Source organism: Lynx canadensis, chromosome B3 (genome assembly GCF_007474595.2).
Source record: "Lynx canadensis isolate LIC74 chromosome B3, mLynCan4.pri.v2, whole genome shotgun sequence".
Taxonomy (NCBI): Eukaryota; Metazoa; Chordata; class Mammalia; order Carnivora; family Felidae; genus Lynx; species Lynx canadensis.
Window position 1 is genome coordinate 119,812,073 of NC_044308.2, and position 16,437 is coordinate 119,828,509.

The 16,437-nt window shown below is 53.8% G+C and overlaps 1 protein-coding gene across 3 annotated transcripts in view; it reads right to left on the reverse strand.

Moving 5' to 3' along the window:
- PGF (placental growth factor) overlaps positions 1-16,437 on the reverse strand; it is a 52,342-nt gene that overhangs the window by 14,257 nt on the left and 21,648 nt on the right. For all 3 annotated transcript variants that reach the window (XM_032593415.1, XM_030319584.2, XM_030319586.2), the window contains 2 exons: positions 10,957-11,122; positions 1,446-1,579 (listed from right to left, as the gene is read on the reverse strand). The gene's annotated coding sequence lies outside the window, so the exon portion shown is untranslated. The remainder of the gene's footprint in view (positions 1-1,445; positions 1,580-10,956; positions 11,123-16,437) is intronic.

Here is a 16,437-nt window from a genome sequence, read left to right on the forward strand (position 1 = left end):
TTGCTGTGCATGTGTATGGGGGTGAGCAGATCCGTGCGTGCCTGGATCATATATGTTTGTCCATAATGTCTGTGTGGGCATAGCACATGTGTTTATGTGTGTTTCTTATTTTGGATTTGGATTTGTGTACGTGGGCACAAGCGTGTGCTGTGCATGAGTGTGTATACTTAAATATCTGTATTGTATATGGCTGTCTATAACTGAATGTTTTCAGCACTTACGCATTGGGCATATTTGCCTGTAAATGTGTGTGTAGGGATGCATATGTTATTTACGTGCATGTGTTTGTATTCATTCATTCTTTAATTTGACACATATTGCTTCAGTCCTACTATACTTTAGGCACTGGCCCAGGTGCTGGGGGTGTGGCGCAGGGGTTCCTTCAAGGCTTCGGTTCATGAGGGACAGGTACAGACAGCTGGGGATGCTGTACCCTCCTTCTACACTCTTGAGTGAACGGAATGCCTGGACCATGTCTGTGGTTCCCACAAGTGTGCCTGTGTTTTGTGTTTTGTTTTTTGTTTTTGTCACTAAACTGGGGACCACACCCTTCTAAACCTGGCTTCTTGGGTTGTGAGATGAATTAGCTACGGTAGGCTGGGGGCCGAAAGCAGCGAGACCCAACATTTTCATGGGTTAGACAGAAGCTCACTCTTGCTCACATCCAGTCCAGGGCGGGTGTGCTGGTGGCTCTGCTCCCCTGGATCACGGCCCCAGTCCTTACCAGCCCTATAACCTAAAGTGACTTCCGGTACTTCTCAGAGCACCCCCCCCCCCCACTGCCTCCTCCATCCCAAGTGGGAATAATGCTCCTGTCGCAAGTCAGGACTAACAGCCTGACTTCTGATTCAACTTTGGATTCTTATTAGAGATACAAAAACACTCCTGTTACAGGGCAGGGTCTTTGCCATCACGGACATGAGACAGATAGAAAATAAAGAATTTTCTGCTTCTGCCAATTGCAGAGGAGCAGGATGATGGAGGGACTGGCTTGTCTGCGTGAATGTGTGAGCACTCCTTCCTCCGCCTCCCGTGCCCTGTATTCTCCCCATCACCATCCAGGCGATCGGGCCCCAGCTGTCATCAAGGCCTTTTGAGTAGACCCACCGGCAGAACCAATGCTCGAAACTCCACAGGGAACTGGTTATCACCGCAATCACGCGTCGTTGCCGGGAAAGAAATGGTGTTCAGTGAGCACTTACTATGGGCCAAGCGCTGTGCCTGGCGCTTGAGCCACTTCAGCTCGGCTGAATGCCACCACAACACTGGGAGCTGGTTTTCGTGATTCCCATTTAGAATATGGGAAGATGGAGAGGCGGGGAGCCGAAGTGATTTCCCCACAGCCATTTAGCTACTAAGAGAGCAGCAAGGTGAGGGTCAGCCTAAGTCTTTCTCCAAGTTCTGTCCAGCGGGCATAAGCTTTCTGTGCCAACCAGATTACCTACCTGGAAGGTAGGGCCCGTGTCTTGAACGTTTTTCGGAGGCTTCCCCTTGCTGGAGCAGAGTGGGTGCTTGACAGACTCTGCAAGGTTGACGATGTATGGCAGGGAGCAGCCCTCATCCAGGCCTGGAGCCGACCCTGTCGCAGGGAGTCGGACAAATATAGGTAAACACAGGGTCTGGGCCATGACAATAGTCACCCTGAGAAGGTGTGGGTTCTAGTCCCGCACACCAGGCTGCCAGGCCGGCCCCTTCCTCCCAAGGCCGTCCCAGCACACCGGGCTTCCCACACCTTGCATTAGTCATGGTTTTAGCCTGAAAACACCTGCCTCGACCCATCCCAATTTCCTGCCTTTCAGCTTCCTGACTCATTTTCCCATTTTGGCCTAGCCTTTTCATTGTCTTGATCCTCTGAACTATTTCCCAACTGTGACTTTTCCTACTCCCTTGATGACAATTCAGCATCTGTCTCAGGTGGCACGAGGTAAGCACACTCCCTGTGACCTTGTCCCTGAGCCCCAGACCTGGCTGTGGCACAGGTGGGTGAGAAGTAGCATCTCCAAGGACTAGAATCTCTCCTTTCCTGGCTGGCAGGGACAGCAGCAGCCGGCAGCTTGGGCCGAGGGCCTTTCCATTTTATAGGCCGGACAAGCTGTAGCCACCAGCTAGCCAAGGTCACCAGCAGGAAGCTGCTTGGTCAGTTTCGTCTGCCTTCTCCTCCTACCCCCTGGGCTAGGGTCTCCTGTGGGCCCACCTCAGCCTTAACACTGAGCCCCTTTCCTTCTCTCCATGCACTTTTTCTTCTGAAGTTTATTTATTTATTTTAAGAGAGAGAGAGAGAGAGTGGGAGGGAGGGGCAGAAAGAGAGGGAGAGAGAATCCCAAGCAGGCTCTGCATCAGCAGCACGGAGCCCCGCGTGGGGCTTGAACTCACGCACCATGAGATCATGACCCGAGCCGAAGCCAAGAGTCAGATGCTTAACTGACTAAGCCACCCAGGCGCCCCATCTCCATGCACTTCTTCAGGCAGGCTTGTTAGCCTTGCCGGCCACTGGGTGAGGCCCTCCCCATCCAGGTCCCCCCAGCACCTTGAACTGCCTCTCCATCACAGCACCCGGCTCATAGTCTCATCACTGCCCAGCTGCTTGTCCGTCTTTCCTCAGACTGTAGGTCTGAGAAGGCAGACACCTGTTCACCCTTGGATTGCCAGCACCTTGTCCAGTGCCTGGCACACGTAATGTTTGTTGAGTTGGATCAATCCTCCAAGCACTCTCTCCTCTCCCTACAGGGAAGACGTCCCAAGTCTGCCCATTCCTTACCCAATTGTCCTTCAGTCTTCAGAGGCAGCCCTCCTAGACCCCATGCTCCATACAACTTGGGTGGGCCTCTCTGGTAGGGGTTAAGTGTGGGAGGACAACCTCCCATTACTATGTAATCACGCCCTGGGTTGGTCACCACAGCCCCGCCAGCCCCCGGGGGACAAGGCTCATGCTTCTGGCCAGAGACCAGAACCCCGTGGGGGGCCTGGGGTGGGGTCAAGTTGGAAAGGAGACCAAAGCAGAGCCCACGGGTGATCCAGCGGTTCCCAGGGGCGGGAAACAAGATGGCACCCGCCACGAGGGCTGCGAACAAGGGAAGCCAGGCAAGGTGCCCGCCGCCTCGTCCCAGGCCTTTGGGGCGACGCGTCGTCACCAAAGGATCGGAAACCTGTACTTTGGGCACTTGGCAGCCAGGGCTGGGTTTTTCGTGTTTTCTGTAATTATTTCCCTTTTGTTCTCCCTTAGTATTTAGTAAAGCCCTTTGTGAAAATGCCAGCTGGTCTCAGCTGCGCTAAGAGGATGACAAAGGGGTCCTCTGTGCGTGCTCGGCCTTCGCCTTTAACGGAGGGACCTAGCTTAGCGGTGACAGCAGAGTCAAGGACCACCAAGGGCAAAGGGAGGCTCTGGGGCCACAGCCAGCACCTCGTGTTCAGCAGCCTCTCTGACGCTGAGTCCCAGATTGGGCTTTATTGAAACCAGAGGGGCTGGAGGGCTGGCCAGTCACGGCTGCTTTGAGGGAGGGCATTTGTTCAGATCCCGGTGGTGTCCAAAGCTCTCGAGAAATCCAGAGGCCAGGCACCTGCTGTGCTGCGGCTACCCAACGAGGGGGGCAGCCCCTCCCCAACTGGGGCCACTGGGCAGGCTGATGTCGAGGAATCGGGCTCACGAGCGGCTGCCAGAGCCGCCTCCCTCCCCTGCCCTCCCAGCTCAGGAGCCTTGCTAAGCCTTGGTCCCCTGCCTGCACACTGTCCACCAGGGTGGACGTCCAGCGGTCCCTCCCCAACTGCGGGGACCCTCCACGTCCTCCTCTCCTGTGACTACGCCCTGCTTCTCCTCCTGCCCCTCTTCTTCCCCCCACCATGCGTCTCTCAGTTGCCCTGGTGAGAGGAGCCTGGGAGACCTTCCTCCTCAGGAACAATCGCCTCTTTCTCTCTGTTGTGTAAGTGATACGGGAGGAGAGGAAGCTATTTGTAACTAATCGGCTGTGATGTGGAACAGGAGCTCAGGGAGCCGACAGCTCGGGGCTGTCCCGCCTCTGCGACAGCTGGGTGGTTGGCGATGGCGATGACGGGTCACCCTTCTCCTCCCCCACCCCAACGGGGAGGCCAGCGGGACGATGGCGGGCGGGGGGGTGGGGGTACCTCCTGTGCACCGGGCTCTGTGCCTGACATGCTGAATATAAGGGAATCTCACAGGCACCTTTGAGGGAAGTATTGCGGCTCTCACGTTTCAGGCGAGGACGTGAACTTTGAGAGAGTGAATTCTTTCAGCGAGCAAGCCCCAGAAGGGAGAGGGATGGACGAGGACCAGCTGAGGCTGTTCAAGAAGGCGGTGTTGTGCGGGGGACAGAGTCTGCTTCTCCCTCACTACGTGACCTTAGGCTAGTCTTTTCAGCTTGCTAACTCCAACTCAAAGGCTGATTGTGTGGTTTAAATGAGAAAGTGGAAGTCCGTCACGTAGCACAGGGCCTGGGGACACCGTATGTGCTCAACAAATTCAGCTCTGATCATTTCCTGCAGAAAGGGGAAAGAGGGAAGCCAGATCACCCCCCACCAAGTTGCAAGCTGACCTCACCATGATCACCAGGATACGGTCACCATAGATAGCAGGAAAACCATCCCAGAGGAGGTTTTTAGATTATTCTTCTAGATTGAGATAAGTCTTCTAGATTATTCTTCTGCCCTCCAAGGGATGGAGCTAACCTCAGGGTCCTCCTTCTCCATTGAGTGGGAATCCTGGGAGAGGATGGGAGAGAAGAGGGCATCCACCACCATCGGGCCCCTTCTCTGTGTCACTTAATATTAGGAGGCGGAGGTGAGTCTCGTTCATAGACAATCACAGATAATTATGAATGAGCATCTGAAAACCCAGAATCAAGGTGCAAAGTGCTCTGGGAACGTAAAGGGTGGGGAAGACGATGCTGGCGTGTGTGGTGTGTGTGTGGGCTGGCGGTGGAGAATCGAGATAAATATTGGATCTCCCTGGCCTGAGAATCCTGGCCATCCTTTCCCCCAGGGAAGGCATTCACCCCGGAAACTGGAAGATTCTGTGAAAGGGGAAGAGATATGGAGCCTAGAACCAGGGCCCTGGGGCTTCTTGGGGAAGAGGCCTGGAGTCTTTGCTCGGTGCTTACACTGATGCGGAGGACCCCGGGGTGGAGAAGGGGTTCTGTTTCTGTCAGGAATCACGCTGTCTCTGTTGTGGGTCAAAAGGCCAGGGGAGACAGTACAGACTAAACGTCTCATAATCGGAACAGCGTGGATGTGGGTGAGGATCCCTGTGACGGCTCATATCTGTTCCCTTGTAATGTCATCTCTGGGAGTGTTAGCCACTGGTCAGGTTGTCGTGGGGGCCAGCCGGTGAAGCAGCAGGACTCAAGCTAACGACGGGGGAGAGAAGGAGCTGCATCTTCTTTGGGTTCTTTGCGCATTCAGCCCTACTCAGTGCCAGTCCCTGGGCTCAGTGGTGGGGCCACCAAGGTGGTGGCCCTCGAGGAGCTTCTAATCCAGCGGGAAGGGTTTAATGTTGTCTTAAACCATACCAAGTCTGTGCAAACAAAACCCTACAAAGCGTCTGCCATGACTCACGGTCATAGGCAGGTGAGCAGCTCTAAATCTTGGATGTCCTATCCTCTCGAGGACTTTCAGGCTTCTGAAAGAGAATGTCCCAGAAAATTCCCAGGAGGTCCACAGAGGGGCAAGAAAGGCTTTGCATAGAGAAGGTAATGCTTATTCAGCGTCTTACAGGATAGATGGAAATTTATCAGGAATCGAAAGGCCAAAGGAGCATTGCAGTCAAGGGGAGGTATGGATTATTTGCTGAGGTATGAATTATTTGAGGGCCATCGAGGAATCTGGGGGGGGGGGGCTGGACTGTGTGCAAGGGAGGGGAGGGACTGTGTCTGGAGATCAGCAAGATCTGGAAGGGAAGACTGAGATCAGATTGTGAAGTGTTTTGAAGGCAGAGTTCGTAGTTTATTCCAAGGGCTCCAGGGAGTCATTGAAAGTTCTTGAGCAGGAGAGTGAAATGGCCAGATGTGTATTTTGTAGAAAAACTCTGGGCAGGTGGTGGGTTTGGCCTGGAGGCAGGAAGACTAGGTCTGTGGTCATCACGGAACGGAAAGTAGCCTGAACCGGGTAGTGGCTATGGGAGGAGATGGGACAGGACAGTGCTACCCAGTGCTACCCAGATAAAAGAAAGCTATCCAAGCTTTCTTTACAGCAGACTATGGCCTGATGACTTAGTTCTGGCCAATCTCTGCCCCTCAGGGCATCTTAGGGTTCTGGGAATAAGTGGAAGCATTGGGTTTGACCTCTGGGAAGTCTCTTTAAAGAGAGAAGCATTTCTATCTGCCAAGTTTTTGCCTGGGACTCAACTATGATGGTAGGAGCGTGTGCAGTCATCTTGGACCAGGAAGATGAGTTGGAAGGACACTGGATCCCTAAAAATTTTCAGGGTCACTATACCAGCCCCGGCTTGCTTATATTCAGAATTATTTTATGAAAGAGGTGAATAAACTTCTGTCTCACTCAAGTCACAGTTAGTTTTGGAGTTTTCTGTTAACATATGTGCTGCTCCACAGTTTGCCTTATAAAGGTGGGAAAAAAATGAGTTCCACAGTTCTACATGAGTTTTATAGAAAAAAGGCTGCATTCTTCCATGGCTTATCCTGGGGAGTGAGTCATATCACTGTTTCCTGGGGAGAACTGGGGCTCTCCCATTCCCCTGCAGTTTGAAGCAGGAATGGGGAGGCCACTGTTAAGGATACAGATGTGGCCCAGCTGAGCTGGACCCGCCTCACCAGCCACATCCCTCCCTTCCCAGCGCTCATCTTCCCCCAGAGAGCACAGGAAGGAAACTGTTGGGGGCGAGGGGTGCAGAGGGGAGCCAGATTAGTTCCTCTTATGGTTGGATTCCCAGGGGTGGAGGAGACAGAAAGTCTAGCAGAGCCTTCAACAGACAGACAGTGGACCTCCAGCTGGCCCTTTGGGCCCCAGGCTCTTCTGTGAGTCAAAGAACATTTGGCTGCTTCTCCAAAGATCCTCCTCTGCCCCCAGCTCCCCTCGTCTTGGAGAAGAACAGGGGCTTTGAGTCTATAACCCTGAAGCCCTAAGGGCCAGCACTGCCTCCTGCCTTGAGTAAAATGTAAGGGGCAGGAGCAGAGGGGCAGTTGGGCTAGAGGCAGACATCTACAACTGCACTCTCCACCTTGCCAGCTCTAGCTTTAGATCAGGAAACCTTCAGGGAGTCCACTTCTCCTCAAGTGCTAATCAAATGCTCCAAGATGACCTCACATACCTTGAATCACTTCCCTATCTCTCTGCCAGGAACCTGCAGGAGCACCTGAGAACCTACACTTACTGAGCAGTTACTATGTGGCAATCTCACATGCACACGTCTGACCTCATTCCATCCTCACAACAGCCCTGAGAGTTAGCACCGGCCCCTTTTTAGTGGAGGAGAATGATAAGCCACAAACAGATTAACTTATCTCAGGTCACCCAGCTAGCGAGTGGCTGGGCTGGAACTTGAACACTAGTTACGTGACTCCAAAGACCAGGCTTTCTGTGCTAGATGTTGCTGGGGAGTCTCGGGGGCAGGCTGGGGGGCGTGGTGCTATGCCTGAAGTCACAGGGGGTAGTTTCCAGGTCCTCCCAAACCTAGATCAGTTTGTGAAGGAGGAGCATGGTCCTGGGCATCCCGCCTCCCAGCTCCCCTGTGTCCCACCCCATCTCACTGCCCCTTCTTTTCGTCCTACCTTGTCTTTACTTCTCAGTATCTGCACTCAGTTTTCAGTGACACTGGATTTGTACTTCGACCAGTAATAAAATTCATGATCCCTTATAGAGATTTGGTGATTCCAACCCCCTTTCATATACTTAGTGGGCTGAAAACACCCCTGTGAGGCATCCAGTGAGGAGATGGAACTGAGTTGTCTGGGGCCACGCAGCTGGAAAGGGACCTGGACCAAACTCGGTTTCTCAGCCCTGACCTCTGACCTCAGGCCTTTCAGCACTCTTTGAATGCCACCTACCCTGTTCCAGGCCCCCTGCTGGGTACCGGGGCCTAAGGCACACCCTTGGCCCCTGACACAGTCAAAACCAGCAAGATTAGGAAGAAAAGCTAAGGCGTCGACCCTAAGACCCAGAGCTGATGTAAGTTGCAGTTGGGGGTCGGGGTTGGAGGTTCCTCAGAAGAGTCCATCCGAGGGACCACTCCCCGCCTCTCTCCAGGGGGAAGATGGCACATTCCTGATGCTCGCCATATCCAAATATCACCTACACTGTTGTTTATTTGTTTGTGTATACTGATTCATCTTAAAACGGAACTAGCTTTAAAGGAAACGTCATAGCACTACCTTAGGAAGGTAACTGTAAAAATCAATTAAACTCTAGGTGGTTGTCGCTGGTGAGGATTCTGAGCCTGGGACCTGCTCTCTTTTTGTTTATGAGGTATGAGAGACACATTAGCCCCTAACTGAGGCTTTCTCCTTGACTCATCAGGAGGATGGGAAGAGGAATGGAAGGCAGATAATTTTCTCACTCCATGATTTCAGTGTTATTAAAGACTAGCCGAAATGATCACAAACATGCCCCAAATTGGGGCACCTGGGTGGCTCAGTCGGTTAGGTGTCCAACTCCTGATGTCGGCTCAGGTCATGATCTCACAGTTCGTGGGTTCGAGCCCCGTGCCGGGCTCTGCGCTGGCAGCATGGAGGCTGCTTGGGATTCCCTCTCCCCTTCTCTCTGCCCCTCCCCTGCACGCGCACTCTCTCTCTCAAAATAAATACATACGTGAAAAGTTAAAAAAAAACAAACCAAAAAACATGCCCAAGTCATCTCATATGCTGTTCATACTTTAAGAACCAGTGGCATAGAAAAACGAAACTTCTAGCGCCTGCGGTCGGGGCAGGTATGATGTCTGGGGGGGTGGACCCCACGGGGCAATATGGAAGGGTTGTGTCATCTTCTCTCTAAAAGAGGACAAAGGATAGGTGGGCTTCTCAGCTTTGGTATATCCTTTTACAACGTGAAAAGAGAATTTTTTTTTTTTTAAGTCTTTGAAGCTTGCTGTCTTGGGAGGCCCACAAGACCCCAGGTAGCTTTCCTCTCTGTTATGGCTGAGAAAGCTCAGTAGACTAAGTTGCAGGGCCTACCTAAGCACATCCAGCAGGTTACCGCACAAAATACTGAGCAGACACCTAACAGTCCTCTCTAGAGCATTCTCCGTCCCTCGATAGGTGAATGCAGCATCCTTTGTGCAGAAGACCTGTTCCCCATCAAAGAAAACCCAGTTCCGTGGAGGTTGGTCCTGGGAGAAGAGCTTCTGAGGAGCCATCTTGGGATTCTGATTTCGGCCCTCGAAACTAGGTTCGCCCTCCCTTAGGGGTGTCTCACTTCCTGACTCCCACTGCTCCCACCCTGTTGGTTCCAGTGGGTGCTCCGAGGAAGGGAGGACAAAAGGGCCACAAACACCGAGGGAACAGGGGTTGGTCAGTGCAAGAGCCTGAGACGTTTGTGTTCCAGTGTCAGGGTCCTGGTGGCCTCGGTTCCAGGCCTGTGCCTGCTTCCACATGTAGGGCTCATCTGCTAGCCTACCACCTGGGGTCCCCCCTAACTTTGCCCCCTCTTCATGGCCGAGTCCAAAGAACTCCTGGCCAGGCCTTTCCGGTTCAGGGCTGGTTCTTGCACCAAGGGAAACACTTCTAACTGGTCTCAGCAATGCTTCCCCTTCCCGGGAGACTCACCTCTCAGGTTCGGGGTGTGGCCTAGCTGCACAGTCACTTTGTTTTCATTAAATAAGATAAATTCATTGTAGAAAGTATGAATTAGCATAAAGATGAAAATAAAAATCACCCAACCTCATCATTCATAAAAACCCCTATTAATATTTTGTTGTATATCCCTCTAGGTTTTTTCAAGGCACACATATTTTAAGTTTATTTATTTTGAGAGAGAGAGAGAGAGAGCATGTGTGTGCACAAGTGGGGGGAAGGGCAGAGAGAGAGGGAGACAATCCCAAGCAGGCCCTGCGCGTGTCAGCACAGAGCCTGATGTGGGACTCGAACTCATGAACTGAGATCATGACCTGAGCTGAAGTCGGACACTTAACTGACAGAACCACTCAGGTGCCCCTCATATATCTTTTTTTCTCATAAAAAGGGCATCTTATTGTTTGGTCGCATGCTTTTCTCCATTCTATCATATTTTAGTGATGGCTTTTCCTATCAGCAGTGAAAATTCTATGGGTCCAGCAGCATTAGCATCACCTGGGAGCTTGCTAGAAATGGGGGGTTTTAGATCTGATGTTAGACTTGTTGAATCAGAATCTTCATTTTAACAAGATCCCCAGGCAATTCTTATGTCTCTTAAAGTTTGAGAGTGCCGGGGACACCTGGGTGTCTCCGTCAGTTAAGTGTCTGACTCTTGATTTTGGCTCAGGTCATGATCTCACGGTTGTGGGATCCAGCCCCTGTGGGGCTCTGCACTGAGCGTGGAGCCTGCTTGGGATTCCCTCTCTCCCTCTCTCTCTCTCTCTCTCTCTCTCTGTCTTTCCCTCTCTCTCTCTCCCCCTCTGCCCCTTCCCCATGTGTGCTCACACTCTCTGTCAAAAAAAAAAAAATGTGTCAAGTTTGAGAGTGCTGCTACTTGGTGTCATTTTTAATGATCCTATCCCCAGGGGATACTTGCAACCACGTGGCTAAAATTTTCTTTTCAAATCTACCTATAATCGAGCATTTAGGTTATATGTAATGTTTGCTCTGTTATTAACAATGCTACAGTGAGCATCTTTATACATATCTGTTGGTCAGGTCTCTTAAATTCCTAGGAGTAGAATTTCTAGGTCAAGGACTTTTGATGCTTATCGTCATCAAGTTGTCCTACAGAAGGACTGTTCCAGCTCACACTGTTCCCTGCAATGCCCAAGAGTGAAGAGATCCCTACCCCCTGGCAACTTCCGTATTACCGGTCTTTTACCTCTGCCATCGGTTCTGTGAAAGTAGTATTTCAGGGTTGGCTTCGGGTATGTTTCCTTGTTACTAGGCCGTCAATTTGAACATTTTTCCATACGAGTACTGGCCATTTGCATTTCTGCCGGCTGGACGTCTGCTGGCTGAGAAAGCTCAGGTAGAGGTCGCGGGGCCTGCGCAAGGTCAGACAGCGGGTTACTCCCACCAAGATAGGGAGAGACATTGCCACTGAGGGCTGCGGAGAGGGTGGCCTGAGCCCGGTCCTTGTGCAGAGCCCTGCACAGAGCGGACACTCATGTTTGCTGCCTGTTGGAGGGTACGGTGGGCGTGGGCCCAATTCGGACCCAGCCTGGCTCTTCTGCGGGCCCCAGCCTCATGCTGTGTCCGAGCCCCAGAGCAAGTGCCCGGCCAAGCCCCCCACCCCTCCCGGCCTAGCGAGGCCTGGATGCTGGCTGCCACCCAGGATGGTGGAGTCAGGTTCCAGCTGGGCATTCCATGGTTCCCCAAGCAGGCAAGCGGGCAGGCTGGCCAGATGTGCTGGGGGTGGGGGGGGGGAGCCGGTGGTGAGGACAATTCAGGGAAGTGACCCTGCCCGGTAGCAGAGCTCCTGCCCCAGCAGGCATTGTGAGCCGCCCACTGGCCACTGTTGCTAAAGCTGCTGACGGTGGCTGCAGGAAGCTAGGCTTACTCAGCCCCGGCTGCGGGGCTGCACGTGGCTGTGTTTGCTACCTCCCTCCACCCAGCTTTCCTCCCAGGCACGGCCGGCCCAGCCAGCAGCTGGGGGAAGCGGTGCGTGGGGAGGAAACAGGCGGGACCACCCCCCACATCCCCTGCAAGGCTGCACCTGTGCTCTGCCGGCCCTGCCACCTGTTGCCTGATTGGGCACGGGGCCTGCCCCAGGGGCCTCGGCGGCAGAGCGAGGTGCAGGGCTGGGATCTGGGGTGGACCCCGGCCTGGGGCAGGCGAGCCAGGAGTGGGACCCCCTCGTCGACGATATCTACCGAATGCACCACTCACTCCCCACCGCCGCTGGGGTGCATCTGTGTTATCATCTTCCTCTGACAAAAAGGGAAACCAAAGCTCTGAAAATAAGAGTAGTAATAGCCTAACCTAGAGTTTGCTTATTAGGTGCCAGGAGCTCTTATTTGTGTCTCACAAGAATAGCAGGTACAGCCTTAGGCCCTTTTTCCCTGAGGAAACCCAAACACAGAGACGTGAAGGCACTTGCTTTAGGTCACACAGCATGTAAGAGGCACCCCCACGTCTCTGACCGCAAAATCACACCCTTAACTCGCCCCTGACACGGCCTACCAGGTGACCCTTCCAGGATCTCGGTCCCTGCAGGAGCACCTGAGCTGTTCCTCGTGTGGCACTGCTCAGAGTCCCCTGGGCCTCGGTCTCACCATCCTCTTATGTGCCTCTATCCCGCCCCCAGCCCCCAGGTGTCCTTGGGGACTGTCTCTCGGATGCTGTGTCCTCTGACTCTCTCTATCCTGCCCTGACTCTGGGTTTCTCTGTCTCCTCTCTCTGGTCCACAAAAGGGACAAAGAGGGAATTTGCATGGAACGTGGCAAACAAATCGTGGCACCCAGTTGCCATGGGCAGCAGAAAAGTGTCTCCTGGGTGGGAGCTGAATGAGTAGAGAATAAAGCAGAAGGGAAGGGAGAAAGGAGCCAGTTCGGGAGGCTGGGGGGCCAGTGGGGCTGGTGTCTGGAGGATGAGAGGGTGAACCAGGGAGGGGGCAGCAGCCGTGGGCCCCCCCCACACCTTTCTTCTTCTGCAGTGGTGATGGTGCCCCCCCCCAACCCCGCACTGAGAGCCGTTGCTGCTGTTGGGAGCCTTGGGCTGCTGAGGATGGGAGGGCAGGGGAAGAAGGAGGAAGTTGTTCTCAGAGTGAGGGTCTCTGCGCAAGCCTGTTGACAAGCTTTCAAGTCTGCACGATAGGATTCTGGGTTCTCAACAGATTCACTTCTATCCCGAGTGGGGCCCAAAGCCAGGCCTCCAGGCCTTTGGCAATCAGGGTGGAATCCAACCACCGGCTGTCATGGCAACCTGTATCTCTTCGGAACTGCACAGAAAGGCCTAGAGTCTGCAGTCCTGGGGACCAGTCACTCAGTATGTGGCAATAGGCAAGCCCATGGGTGTGCCGGGGGGAATCCTACAGGGTAGGGCCCAGAAAGGGGTCCGACTTTGGCTCAGCCGCTTCCTTCTAGTCCTGGCCTCTTCCCGGCAGCGTCTCCAGGGTCTGGCCTAAGTTGGGCTTCAGCCAAGCTGGCTGGCCTCCAGGTGGATTTGGGACAGACAGCTGGGATGTGGTGTTTCCCGCTCCGAAGAGATGGAGGTTGGCAATGGGACCGTGGCGGGGCTGGAATCTGGAATGCTGGGTCCTTCAGTGACAAATCTCAGCAGGATGGTGGGGTCGTGGGTGGGTGGAGGCTGGACAGGCAGTCTTTAGTTAGGTTTCCCAGTGAGGGGATGTGACAGGGATTAGGGCCAGGTGGTCTCCATACCTCCACCTTTCTTTATCTGGGTGCCTCTGAGCGCTGCATGGGTCCCTCTGGAAGGCCAGCCAGCTGACTCTGAAACTTCCTTCTTTCTCCTCACCCTAACGGCCCTCACTTCTTCAGACCAGGTCCCCTGCTTGCCAGGGTCAGGTCAGCCCGTCCCAGGAAGCATCTGGCACTGTTTGCTCGCCTCTTTTTGATCGTCCTGGTGGGCTTGGTCATAGCTGCCTGCGCTCCTGATTCTGGCATAGACGCTGTGTTCAGCTCCTTGAGACAACCTTTGTTCAGCTCGACAGGGCACACGTGAGTAGTAACTCAGTCCTCCTTCCCCTAGTTGCCAGGTTCAGCTTTGGTCCTTCTTTCTGTCCCTACTTGTCTAAACAATTCCTACCCATCCTTTGAGGCCCATGTCAGATGTGAACCTCGTGCTCCTCCCCATCTGTTCCAGGCAGAATCACTGTTTCCTGTGTCTCCTGCTAATGAGGCACAGAGCACTGAGTGAATGACACTTCCCAAAGGAAAAAAAAAAAAAAAAAGCTTCTGGTCTTGATGGTGTCCTGCTCAAACATTTTCCATGGCTCCCCACTGTGAAAAGGCCTTTTGCCCTTTTGGGCTTCATCAATCCCCTAGCCTGTGCCAGAGAACCCTCTACTCTAGTCAAGTGGTTCCCTAGCCTTCCCCAAACGTGGTCTGAACCCGCCCCTCTCTACTCCCCCTGCTCAGGCCATCCCCTCTCTTTAGAACACACACCACCACTCACATACTGAAATTCTACCCACCCTTGCGTCTCATGGCCCTGGGAGGCTGGTGGCTCTTGAAAGGGCATAAGGGGGGCCCAGGGTTCGTCTTCCGCCACCTCCCCGATCTCCAGAGCCAATGGCTTTTGAACAACCTGCATCATATGTTCTATAATTTGAACCAAGCAGCGGCTGACAACCCCCCATTAATGTCTGTGTTAGTGCAAATGACTATGTCATTGTGTGTGGATGAATACATGTATGTTCATGGGAAGATATCAGCAAGCATATGCACAGGGAGCTGTGTGTGTGCTTAGAAATGTGTGGGAACGAGGGGCGCCTGGGTGGCTCAGTCGGTTAAGCATCCGACTTCAGCTCAGGTCATGATCTCACGGTCCGTGAGTTCGGGCCCCGCGTCAGGCTCTGGGCTAATGGCTCGGAGCCTGGAGCCTGCTTCCGATTCTGTGTCTCCCTCTCTCTCTGCCCCTCCCCTGTTCATGCTCTGTCTCTCTCTGTCCCGAAAATAAATAAACGTTAAAAAAAAAAAATTAAAAAAAAAAAAAAGAAATGTGTGGGAACGAATGTGCCTCTCCATGCGTGGGAGCAGGTGCGTCATGTCTGAGTGAACTTGTGAATGCACATGGGCCCCGTGTGCCAAAGCACATGAGCACACGTGAACCTATACGGGGGGGTTGTGTATGTTGAAGGCGTGTGCTTGCACATGCAGGCAAATCTGTGCACTGGGTGTACGTGTCCTGCTACACTTTCTTCTGCCCAGCCCAGGTTACTGGGGAAGGCCAAGGCCGGTCAGTCTCCCTTCCATGCACCTCCCAACCTCCAGGGGCACGAGGAGGGGCTGTATGTGACATCCTAACTTTTGACGGAGATAAATGCAGAATTCCTGTGAGGTCACTAGGCTGTGGCAGTGAGCAGCTGTGAGTGTCGGGGGTCTGGCTCCATGGTGACCTGGCCCCTGGCCCCCAGGCCTCAGTATCCCCTGTCCCCCACTGAGCTGGTAACCAGAACTAGGAGGGCTCAGGAGGGGTCCAGCAAGAGATAATGGTTCTGTTCTGGTCCCCAGGCAACAAGACCCTACACCCTAGGCCTGTGAGGGGCTGCCTACGCTGGGCCCTGGCAGAGGGGATGGTGACAAGGCCAGAGTACCCACAGAATGCCAGGTCTATGGTCCTCCTTCCTCAGGGGACTAAACTTTGAAAACACAAAGCAACAGGTTAATGTGAACTCACTTTAGACCGAACAAAGATATAAAGGCTTAAAGTGCAGCGAGGAAGCTTAGGCTAGACCCAAGGAAGGAGTGTCCTTCACTGACAAAGACCACAAAATCTGTGTCCTCAAACAGATGGATCCCACAACAGGATCCACATCCACCCACAGGGCTGGTGGAGGGGGTCAGAGGTGAGAGACTGGCCTGGATGACCTTTAGAAGTGCCCCTCCCCATTCTTGTGGCTCTGTCCTCTGTAGCTCTGAGGGGGCCCAGAGGGGCATCTGGGGAGAGAAATTAGTCAGGCGTACTTCCGTGCACTGCTCCCAAGATCCTTCCCTCCTCCGGAACCTTCTTATCCCTCATTTCCTGCTGCTCTCCTCTCACCTCCAAGTGGCTGCCCCAGCCCTGGCCCCAAAGTGGCTTCCTCACTCCCTCCCTGCTGCTCCAGAATTCTCCCAGCAGACCACCCCCAAAGGCCCAGCCCAGTCCCGCCCAGTCTTTGGAGTGCAGCCCTGGGCCTCCCACCCAGTGGAAAGGCAATTAGAGGCTCAAACTGGGAGGGGTGCTGAGGTGGGTGCAGGGAGACAGCAGGCCTCGGTGGGCACGATCCCTCACCGGGTGGTCCTCAGGGAGCCAAGGCCAACTGGATGTGACAGTGTACCCTGGCTGAGGTCAGAGGAGCTCTGGGGCCGCTGCCTCAGGGCTGGAGGCCCCCCTTCTTTGGGGTCCCAGCCTTGCTTTTCCTGGTGGCCTCCTCTGGCTCCCCAGGGAGTGGCCATGGAAGAGGACATGTAGAGGTGCTTAGGGAGAATGGGGCGGGGAGGGTGAATGACTCCCCCCGACACACCCTGGGCTCCCCTCCTCCTCCTCCTGGAGCTCCTGTGCCTTCCCTGGGAGGTCTGGCCAAGGCAAGCCCAGGGATGAGGGGAGGAGGTCATTAATCACCGTTATTTATTATTTCTTATGTAACCCGTGTTATGAAACATGGGACCTTGTACCAGGCACAACTGGGAACATGTGA